Source organism: Lolium rigidum, chromosome 6 (genome assembly GCF_022539505.1).
Source record: "Lolium rigidum isolate FL_2022 chromosome 6, APGP_CSIRO_Lrig_0.1, whole genome shotgun sequence".
NCBI classification, from domain to species: domain Eukaryota; kingdom Viridiplantae; phylum Streptophyta; class Magnoliopsida; order Poales; family Poaceae; genus Lolium; species Lolium rigidum.
The window spans coordinates 332,265,861-332,277,020 of record NC_061513.1 but is presented as its reverse complement, the minus strand read 5'-3'; the positions used below and the strand labels follow the sequence as shown (position 1 = coordinate 332,277,020).

The following is an 11,160-nucleotide window of genomic DNA, read 5'->3' as shown; positions in this document are numbered from 1 at the left end:
ACCATGTACTAACATAGCATGCACACTGTCACCATCAAGCTATGAAAGGAGGAATAGATCACATCAATATCATCATAGTAATAGTTAACTTCATAATCTACAAGAGATCACAATCATAAACTACGCCAAGTACTACATGATGCACACACTGTCACCATTACATCATGGAGGAGGAATAGAGTACTTTAATAACATCACTAGAGTAGCACATAGATTAATAGTGATACAAAACTCATATGAATCTCAATCATGTAAGGCAGCTCATGAGATCATTGTATTGAAGTACATAGGAGAGAGATTAACCACATAGCTACCGGTACAATCCTTAGCCTCGAGGGAGAACTACTCCCTCCTCATGGGAGACAGCAGCGGTGATGAAGATGGCGGTGGTGTCGATGGAGATGCCTTCCGGGGGCACTTCCCCGTCCCGGCGGCGTGCCGGAACAAGGACTTCTGTCCCCCGAATCTTGGCTTCGCGATGGCGGCGGCTCTGGAAGGTTTCTCGTACCATGGCTTATTCGTCTAGGGTTTTCGCGACGGAGTCCTTAAGTAGGCGGAAGGGCGGCCTCGGAGGGTCCCTGGTGGGGCCACACAATAGGGTGGCGCGCCCCCCCTCTAGCCGCGCCGACCTAGCGTGTGGGGCCCCCAGGGCTTCCCTCTCATCCCTCTCTGGCTCTCTGGAAGCTTCGTGGAACTTTAAGATGCTGGGCGTTGATTTCGTCCAACTCCGAGAATATTTCCTTACTAGGATTTCTGAAACCAAAAACAGCAGAAAACAGGAACTGGCAATTCGGCATCTTGTCAATAGGTTAGTTCCAGAAAATGCATAAAAACGATATAAAGTGTGAACAAAACATGTAGGTATTGTCATAAAACAAGCATGGAACATAAGAAATTATAGATACGTTGGAGACGTATCACACCCCTTTCAGAGGACACCGTGCTCTTCCCAACTATGCCGCCATACCCTCCGCATGCACAGATTTATCAGAGAGGACCGTACCAAGTGCTTGCATCTCCTTCTTCTCCCCATCTCTGCTTGCAATGATCATGCACTTCCTAAACCCTCCTTGCTCCGCTGCTGACAACTTCAGGTTCTTCATCAGCCCTTCCACCCGCTCCATCTTCACACTCTCGTGCCTCCCCGACACACAGCAATCTCAACAGAGACTGACCAAACTAGGGCAAAGGTGTTTTACGATCACGAGCCCTAGATCTCGTGAAAGGCTTCTGGTGGTGTGTAGTTTTCAGGGAAAATGGTGTTTCGTGGCGGCGCCTCAGGGTTTGGGAACAAAGCCCAGGACGGGGGCGGGTCAAGAATTGGGACCAAAACCTAGGGCGGGGGATGGTTTTTGAGAGATCGGAAGGGCCCCGGACGCCTGCGAGATCTGGTAAGATCCACCGATGGTGAGAAACGACGCCGCGATCGCCGCACGATCGCCTAAACCGCAAAACCCGAAACCGTCACTCCTAGGACGGACTATGGTGCTCCACCACCTAATTCTACCGTTTGGTTGTGTATTGAATTATTGCACCGAAACAGAACCAAATTCCAGCCCACCCAGCCCTGAAACATTTTCTATATGGAACAATTCGGAGCCTCGACCCTCCATATTGGGGTGGAATCGCCCCACGTGTAACCCTTCGCACAGCAGCCGCCCGACGCGAAGCCGCTCTCCACCCACTTCTCCTTAGATCTGGCGTGGTCAATCCGGGGGCCGTACATAGCTTCCCCGCCCTCGTCTCCCTCTTCCTCTCCCCGCCTGGTCATCGTCTTCCTATCCCAGCCGTCATGTTCGTCTTCCTCGTCCGGCCCTCCATGACTCCCACGGAACCCTACTTTGAAGAGAGAGCTGGGGATGGCGGCTATAGATGAAAAGGCGGTGGTTGGGGGTAGTGGTGACAGTAGGAGAAAGGCGAAGGAAGTTTCTGGCCGATTTTCGGCCAGTATGCTTGGTCAGTAGTAGTTCATGAAACATGGGAGCGGTGTTTTGGAACATGGGTGCATATGCTCCCTATATTTTAAAATGCATCTTGCATACATTTTAAGTTTTTTAAAAAATTGAAATTAAAAGTTCGCACGTACATCTTCACGTGCTACGTGCTCACAAAGTCGTTTCATAAAAAATCGACTTATCATGCGACGTGTGTAAAAAAGATAAAAATCAGTGCTAAAATAATGCTTTTCACAAGATAAACTTTCTCTTTTTTATATAGACCACATAAAATATTGTTTTTTCGTGAAACTTGACGAACGCACGTATATTATGAAGATGTACATGTAGAATTTTTTTTCTAAATTTTCGACATTTCAAAATATTATTTTTTGGTAGAGGGAGTATACGCACCCGGGAGCCGAATTGAATTTCCCCGTTCATGAAAGAGGTTCATGGCCGAGTAGTTTGCCTGCTTCTGGCCGAGTAGTTCATGGCTTCTGCCCAGGAAAAAGTGTGATAGAGCAGATGCATCCGGCAGTTTTGTCTTTTTCCTCTTATCATTTTCTTGTACTGGACATGTGTGCATCTAACAGTTTTGTCTTCTTCCTCTTATCATTTTTCTTGCTTCATGCAGATTTAAAAAGAGAGAGGCGCTCCGTGTATGATGAGAGGAAGAGAGATAAACTTTGTCAGGAGAGGGTTGGCTCAATTAGAGAGAAGATGAGAGAAAGAGGCGTGTAAGTCGGCATGGAATTAACCAGTGTCCACTTCCTATTCCGTTTATTTTACAAGTCTTAATATGTGTGCAAAATAATATGTACATTGTAATATACACATGCTATTTATATTGTCAATTTTATATACACATGCTATATTTTAGATACACGGTCAATTTTATATTGTCCAAACTCAAAAAAAATCAAATTCTATGGGTTGTACATCCAAACAAGAACTGGAATTGGGTACACCCTTTGATTCCAACAACAAATTATCACCACACCCAAACGACAGATTTCGAATTAGAAGCCAATTTATTTCCATCTTGGATTTGGAATTTTCAGTCTAATTCAATTCTGGATCCAATTCAGTGCATCCAAACAAAGCGTTAGTCATTGCTCGAGCATTGACAAGGGCGGGTTCCCATCATACACCAATTCTTATTGAATCAGGAGTAAAACAACACCTGGGTAATAATCCTAAATTCTCTTTCGAGTTACATTGGTTGCGACAAGAGGGTTTCTTCGATATGATAGAGAAGGAATAGAAATCGGTTATGGTGAGTATGAATCTGATGGATGTTTGGTTGAATAAGTTAAGACACATAAGAAAATTTCTTAAAGGATGGCAAAAAAATCAAAGTGGGAAGTATAAAAAATAGAAAGAGAGATTGCTAACTACAATTGATCAATTGGATGTGAAAGCCGAAACGAATCCCTTGAGTTTTTCGGAAAGGGAAGTTTTTAAAAAAGCAAATGATAGTTTAAATAAACTAAGAAGAGAAGAGGAGTCTAAATGGACCCAGAGAGCGAAAGTTAAAGATATTCAAGAAAGGGGAATAATACGAGATACTTCCACTTGATTGCAAATGGGAAGTATCGAAAAATAGAAATTTTTCCAGTTAGAGCAACAAGAAGGAACCATTGTTGGTGAGGATAATCTGAAGGTCTATATCACTGAATCTCTACTACTTATAAAGATTCAATTGGTTCCTTATTCTGTCAAAGCCAATACGTTTGGTCGTTCGTGGTCTTCGTCCTCCTTCGTTGCACCCGCCTGGGCCAAGCGTTAACATGGGCTGACCACGGCCCATCACGCATGGAAATAACATGTATCACGCATGAATGGAATCTAATCAGGATAAATCAAGAACGACCCATGAATCAGGAAATAAATCAGGAAATCACGCATGACGCATGGTATGTAATCTCCCCAGTAATCACGCATGGAAATAAATCAGGAAAAAATGACCATTAATCTCCCCATTAATCCTTCCCAGTAATCACGAAATCTCATTACTGAAGGACGCAGGTTAAAGGCAGGACCTGAACGATATTTCAAACTACCGAGTGACCATGCCGGGGCAACTTAGCCTCGACCAGAAACCTGAACGATATTAATTACATTAAAATATGGACCGACAAAAAGGAATGAACCATCTTACCATAGCTCAGTTCTTTTCCGAAACGTCTACAAAACTCCAGGCTAAGGTCATCTTCATCTCAGTCGAGTTCATCCATCTTCATCTCAGTCCAGCTGATCCATCTTCAGTCGCCATGCTGAGTCAATACCTTCTCAGTCGCCACGCCTCCAAGAGGGTAATGGCACCAAGGTAAGTTCCAGCATCACGTTTTACTCATGTTCTTAGCATCACGTTTTACTCATGTTTCTCCATTTATAATGCAGTCATGTTACATTCTGCAATGTGGAACAATTGCATATCTACAACAGATCCTGGGAGGCAACTGCGAAACTTATTTCTGGTCGAATAAGAAACAATAGAGGAGGTGATCTAATCTACCATGCTATCCTCGTCGATGAAAATGTAAGTATTCCAACAATTATGATATGTGTAAGAGGTGAATAATGAATTGGCACCAAAGTATAAGGCTCAAATTTAGGGAACTACCCGTCAACTCCAAATACCTAGCCTTTACTTCAAACACGAAATCATATTGTTGGTGTATGAACAGAGGGCACTCAGTTCACCTATAACTCCATGGATACCTTAATGTCTCATGTCTCCAGTAGCTTTAGGTGAACTTGAGCATCACACTGAATTAATTAATCTAGAGCAGCTCAAGTCCCTCTCTGATTCAGGGGCAGCTTAGCTTAGCATGTGATTCATGATCTCTATAAAGTGTAATAGTGCAAAACAATTTATAGTGCAAAACATGCCAAATCTCTACAGTTCAGTTAAGCTTCTGTGTTATGACTACTTCCAAGTGTTATGACTACAAATAGCTAATCCTTGCCACGACAAAACTTTTCTAGGCAAGCGCACATCAGATGTGAGAAACATCAGAAAGTGCAAGCATGCCTAATGCAACTGATAGAGATGAACATGACTTCCGGAGCTAACCGGGGAATGTGTTTGTTTGTTTGTTTCAAAAGCATATGCTTTCTTCATAGATATTAAACACCCCACTCGGCCTATAATATATTCTTAAAATAACAGAAGCTGTTTGGTTGATGTGTGTTTCACTGTTGACAGTAAATATATTTTTAAAATATTCTTAAAATAACAGAAGCTGTTTGGTTGATGTGTGTTTCACTGTTGACAGTAAATATATTCTTAAAATGAAGCAAAATAAGATAAAAGAAGAAGAATAATAGGTTCCAAATTAGCTAGGATCATATTAGGTTCTGCATATACTGCTACTCCGCAAAAGATATGCAAAGACGAATGAAGCATAGAGACAACCTGCATTACCAACTACAAAAAATTGTCCAGATTGATTGTATAGCATAAATAGCACCACCAGTTTACCAAGAATCAAAAGTAGCAGCTTACTCAATCCACCAGTTTAACTCTAAGCACCTTTTACCAGACATATATTTGCACCATAAAATAATTATTTCAGGAAATAGGCTTATGTACATATACAAGCAGTCAAGCATCACGTACTAAAACTAAAAATGCTTATATACATCGATGAGTAATCCTTGGAAGAGGGACAATTTACAACAGTAAATTCTGACATGATTCTACTATATGGTGCCTTATGGTCTAATACTGGCTTTGTAAACAAAACAAATGGTGGTTGTTATGATGGACACGGTTGAAAACAGGATCAGCTGAGCATCAAACAGAAAACTAGAAACACACTTTTTTATTGTACATAGCTGAAGCAATGACACTGAAACTAAATGCAACCAGGAGCCTTATACGCCATAGATTAAACAAGTACTAAAATGGTCTGAGATCATCATGTACATAAACAGTGTGAGCCAATGGTAATTACTAGGCTGGAATATAACATAACATTAGTAGGCAGCCTGACTTACTTCAAATTGACGAGATCTCCAATATTTAATAAGGTCCTTGCAATCAGCTTCACAAATTCTGTCATCACGTTTTTTCAATAGCTCTTCATTAGTCAATTCAGCATCAAACATTGTTTTATTTAAATCTGCCTGCCATTCCTTTCATTTTGTGTGTGAAGTGTTATCAATATATCTCAAAGTAGTTCAGTCCACCTCATAAAATGCCTGTTAAAATGAGAGAAAGGATGATGCTCAGCTAGATGGCTTTAACCAAAACGTATAAGATGTAAATTATGTACTAGAATACCTTTACGTCATCCCATCATCATGCACAAGTTTAGCATCGAATTCAGCAACCCTTTGTCCCGAAAGCACAAGTTTAAGCTCAATGTTCCGGCAGTTGGTTTGCCCAATCATTATGCACAAATTTTAGCCCACGGAAAGAATATAAGGCAAGAATAAGTGAAAACAAAGGACCTGACCTGTGATCTCTCAGAGCAATGACCCATAGACAGAATTAAACAAGTAATGATAGAACACTTGGATTTGACGTCCCCTGTTCGTCAATGAATTTACCAAGAAGTGAATATTATCGCATAGTACTAATCAGATTAGGCTTTACTGAATGAACTTTGCCTAGCAAAGACCAGCTATCAATCAACTTAAAATGGAAATATAAATATATATGTTAAGTTGTAATCCAGTACATGTATCATTAGTTTCTGCTGGACACATAGTACATGAAAAGAAACGCTTACCAGCCCATTAGTGGAGGATGATTCATTTAAGTTGTAGTCGGCAAACACTGTCAAGGCGGGAGGCTGCGTTGCTCTCCATATTCAGTTTGCACATGATGTTGTCAATGGCATCAGTGGCGCCCTCCTGAACTGCGAGAAGAATTGAACAGCCATGGTACTCTCCAACTGTCTGTCTCTCTTTCTCTATGCCCCGGGTCTTCTCTGTATAAACTGATGACCTGTGCGAACATGCAGGTTGTGTGATCGTTAACACGACCTCTGTTTGTAAGATTTAATAAGAATGTTGTAGCAAGATGTTCTAGCAAGATGTTCTAGCCTTACGGTGACAAAATGGAAGAAGCAAGATACCTTTTCAGAGCTGGAAGAGCGGAATTCTTCCCAGAACCTTCTGAAGTCTGACTCCAGTTCATTTTTCCCCTGCGGTTACAAGAGGAAGAATTACTAAGAATGGCAGTATGAAGTACAACCTGTATATCTTTTGCAGAAAAAAGATAATTATTCATTTCGAGTAGCAGAACCAAATTCCTCAACAATATTTTAAATGAAGGACCGCATTGCTTCTTTCACTGCTTTAAGGAAGAATTCATGCATCGGAATCATACTATGTGAAAGTGTGGCACTACGCATACACACATCAATTACCTGCAGAGGTTAAAGGTAAATCTAAAAGGTAAAAGAGAGAACTATTATATCTAACAGGTAAATCTAAACTGCACAAACCTCTGACACAGGTCAGATAGTATCTTAACAAAAGGTCCTGATGCTATCCTTGTTTCACATATCCCCTCACCAACAGGTTACCCAGTGGTAATTCATAGCAGCCTTCATTTAACTGAGCATGATCTAGAAGGGGTCACGGAGAATGCTAACCATCCTGTTGGAATATATCAATCTAATAGTTCAACCTTCTTTCCAGTGGAAACACAAGCATAACTCTAGCAAGACAATTCTCACCATCTTAATGCCAGAACATAGTGGCATATAGGTAATGTGAACATTCCAGTCTATGGAGTTGGCCTCAATCGTAACAAGAACTAAAACATTTCAAGTTTTCTCTACTGAAACGAATAGGACAAACTAGCATGGTGATAGACTGCAGACGTATTGGAAACCATGAATTGACCATGCAGCCAGCGCTTCGTCCAACCCCCATCCCAGCTCAACATCATGGGCAAGACAAAATATAGTCAAGAATAGTCAAGAATTAGCTTGGTCCTAAATGAAACAAAAGATACCTATTTGATATTGATTGGCGTGCAAGATTTATGTACACCATGAACATATATATTGGGATTGAGATGGGTAAAGAGCTGACTATATGCCTCTAGATATGAACGTGGAGAATGCAACTTGAAAATAACTAACATTCTAACTGGAATTGCATTTTCCCTACAATAAATCAGAAATAAATGCGAACAAAATTTGACAAGACATGACAAGCTGACATTTCGTCATACAAAATGGGGGCAGCAATGGCTTGAGCTGTACCTGGACAAACAATGATCTGCGACTGGAGCTTGGTGCTGCGGAAATGTCTTGTGACTTCCGGAGGTAGTCTTGATAAGAAGATGGTTTGTTCCTTGTTGGCGTCATCAGCGGATTGGCCACAGCACCATGCCCTCTTTTCTACCCTGCTCCACGTTTGTGTACAGAACTGAATGACTTCACCACATAACCATGTACTGCAAATTGACTGGAGAATGCAACTTGAACTACTATCGGGCGAATTACCAGAATCGGGCGAGGTGGGGAGGGGTGGTTGGCAATCAAATCCGCCAGCATGCCCAGACCGGCGAGCAAAATGAGCAAAAAGACCACCTAAAGCTGCCCACACTTGAACAAAACAAGATCGACATTTCAGTCAAAATGAGCCGATGAACGCAATTTTCACAAAATAAGTAGACAAAGTTGAATGTACGGCTACTGGCTACTGAGTTGCATGTCTATCATGGTTATAAATCGATAAGACGGTGAGCAGACAGGGCATGTTTCATAGACGCAATACTCACCACTGAGTACTGGGTCTGCAGATGAGCAGGTAGCTGTAAGAGAGAAGATTTCTCACCTCCAAAGTGGGCTGTGTGGTGGCGGCAGGATGATGGGTGATTTGCTGCCGGGTCGTACTGCTTCTTGCAATTCTTGCACATGCGGAGCACCGGCCCGCTCACGCCCCCTGGGACGGCCGTTGTGGTGAAGGACACTGACGGCCGGAGGTGGCGGCGCCGGGGGATCTAGGAGGCGGGGCAAGTCCTGCGGGGTGCCTGGAGCAGCGGCACACGCGCGAGCGGCGTGGCCATGCGCGGCGCCGGCGCAACCGCGTAGCTGTCTGGCCGGCTGGGCTCTAGGGACCGATTGGGGGCGGAGAGAAAGTCGGAGAGCAACCGCCATCGAATGGCACTCCGCCTCCGTTGGCGGCAACCGCCGACCGGTGGAGAAGAGCTGGGCCGTGCTGCGAGGGCCTAGACCGGTGGCAGCGGTGGAAATAAGTAGATCTTCGAGGCTAGCCGCGGGGAGGAGGGGAGCGGACAGCCATGGCGCCGGCGGTGAAGAGATGGTCGTGAGCTATGGATTGCCGGATTGGGGAATAGAGAGTGGGAGAGAGTGGAAGAGAGTGAACCGGTTGGTGAGAGTTTTTTTTTTTTTTGACGGATCTCTTCAGCTGGTTGCGATGCATATGGGCTCTAGACTGGTACGATTTTTTTTTTGGACAACTAGCAATATCTTCTTATTTTAGTCTCATGCTATTATGAAAAACTTAGGGCATCTCCAACCGGGCAACCCAAACGGACGGGCGCTGGGCCGTCCGTTTTGGGCCGTTTGGGTGGCCGAGCGGACACCCGGACAGCGGCCCGCGTCCGCGTGTCCGTTTGGGTCGCACGCTGCGCCCAACGCGCGGACGCAGTGCATATTCAAAGAAATAGAAAAAAGAAATTTCAATTGCAAATTTAAACGAAATTTGATTAAACATATGCCCAATTTTGGACAAATTTGTACATAGCCCTATTTTGGGCAAGTAACTAACAAAAGAAGCCCTCTATATGGGCTTTAAAATTTAAACTAAAAACCCTCTATTAGGGTTTGGTCGGCGGCGCGGTGGCCGCCGGTGCGCCGCCTAGCCCCTGTGGCCGTCGTTGGCGTCGTTGTCGTCGTGGACGATGTCCCCGGGCGGCGAGGCACTGTTGTGGCTCGAGCGCGCCGGGGACTCCGGCCACGGAGACCACAGGGCCTCCTCCCAGGCCGAGTGGGGGTCCGGAGCCACCCGAGGTAGCGGCGGCGCACGGAGCAGCGCCTCCTCCCTGAGGCGCTGCTCCCTCTCCTGCCAGGCGCGGCGCCTGGCCTTCTGGCGCCGCTCCTCCTCCGCGCGGCGCCGAGACTCCTGCCGCCGCTGCTCCTCCGCGCGGCGCGTGTCCTCCTCCCGCCGCGCCGCTTCCTCCTCCTCCCATCGCGCCTGGTGGGCCTGGGCGTAGAGCTCCCAGAGCTCGGCTTCCTCCACCGCCTGCCGGGCCGCTTCCTCCATCTCGGAGGTTCGAATGGCCGCATGGAGGTGCGGCCATTTCGCGTCCTCCTCCGCCGCCGAGATGAGCAGCGCGGCGCGGAGGTCGGGGTCCTCCTCCGAGGACTCGGGCTTGGGCTCGAGCAGCAGTGGCAGCGGTTGCGGCAATGCCGCGTCGCCACGGGCGGCCTCTCCGATGCGGAGGCCGCCTCGGTTTCCTCCGGATGGCCGCAGCGCCGGCGGAGGACGGCGGCTGCTGCTCGCCTCGTCGTCGTTGGCTCCGGGGGCGAACACTCGCTTCGGGGCCATGGCGGCGGTTTCGCTCCGGGAGTGGAGTGGGGACTGGAGTGGAGGGCCAGATCCCCTCCAGTCCCCCATTTAATAACCTCCCGGGTCACCGATAGGTGGTCCCAAGGGAGACGAGGCGACAAGCGCCCGGATGCGAGCGGACGCCGCGTGCCATCCGCGGCCACGCAAACCTAGCCCAGATTTGGGCCGGGTTTGCGTCGTTCCGGACGCCGCGGCCGTCCGCTTTTGCGGTGCATCCCCGCGTTGGGCCGGGATTTTTTCCGGCTCGACCCATCCGGACGCGCGGGCGCGGGATGGGTCGCCCCGTTGGAGATGCCCTTATTTTACAATAGATTGCTCTCATGAGCTCGACCAAATGTATCTTTGTTTTTCATCATCATAAAGAACCACTGTAATAGTTAAGTATATCATGTACTTCTGATAAATGTTGAAAGCAACATATTTTATTTCTCAATGGTTACCCTGCACCGGTAAAACAAAATGTCAAATGGTTATCCCTGCATAGGAAAACCAAACCTCCATAGCAAATGAGGTATTTGACGTATGCCAAATCAAAAACTCCCACATAACAATCTGTTTACACAAATATCAAATGAATAAAAGGCAATAGTGACTTCATTACAACAGTGACTCCATTACAACAGGCAACAGTGCCTTCCTTATTTATGCAGCTTGCAAC

General features: G+C 45.6%; 1 long non-coding RNA gene across 2 annotated transcripts; it reads right to left on the bottom strand.

Annotated features, from left to right (window-relative positions):
• Window positions 1-5,025: 5,025 nt before the first annotated feature.
• On the bottom strand, window positions 5,026-8,857 carry LOC124668503. 2 transcript variants are annotated; one of them, XR_006991721.1, is made up of 7 exons: window positions 8,745-8,857; window positions 8,411-8,512; window positions 8,168-8,310; window positions 7,028-7,096; window positions 6,680-6,897; window positions 6,229-6,477; window positions 5,026-6,146 (listed from the first exon to the last, which is right to left on the bottom strand). It is a non-coding gene; the product is annotated as an uncharacterized LOC124668503 (long non-coding RNA). The 2 variants fall into 2 exon arrangements; XR_006991722.1 differs by lacking the exon at window positions 7,028-7,096.
• Between the last annotated feature and the right edge of the window lie 2,303 nt (window positions 8,858-11,160).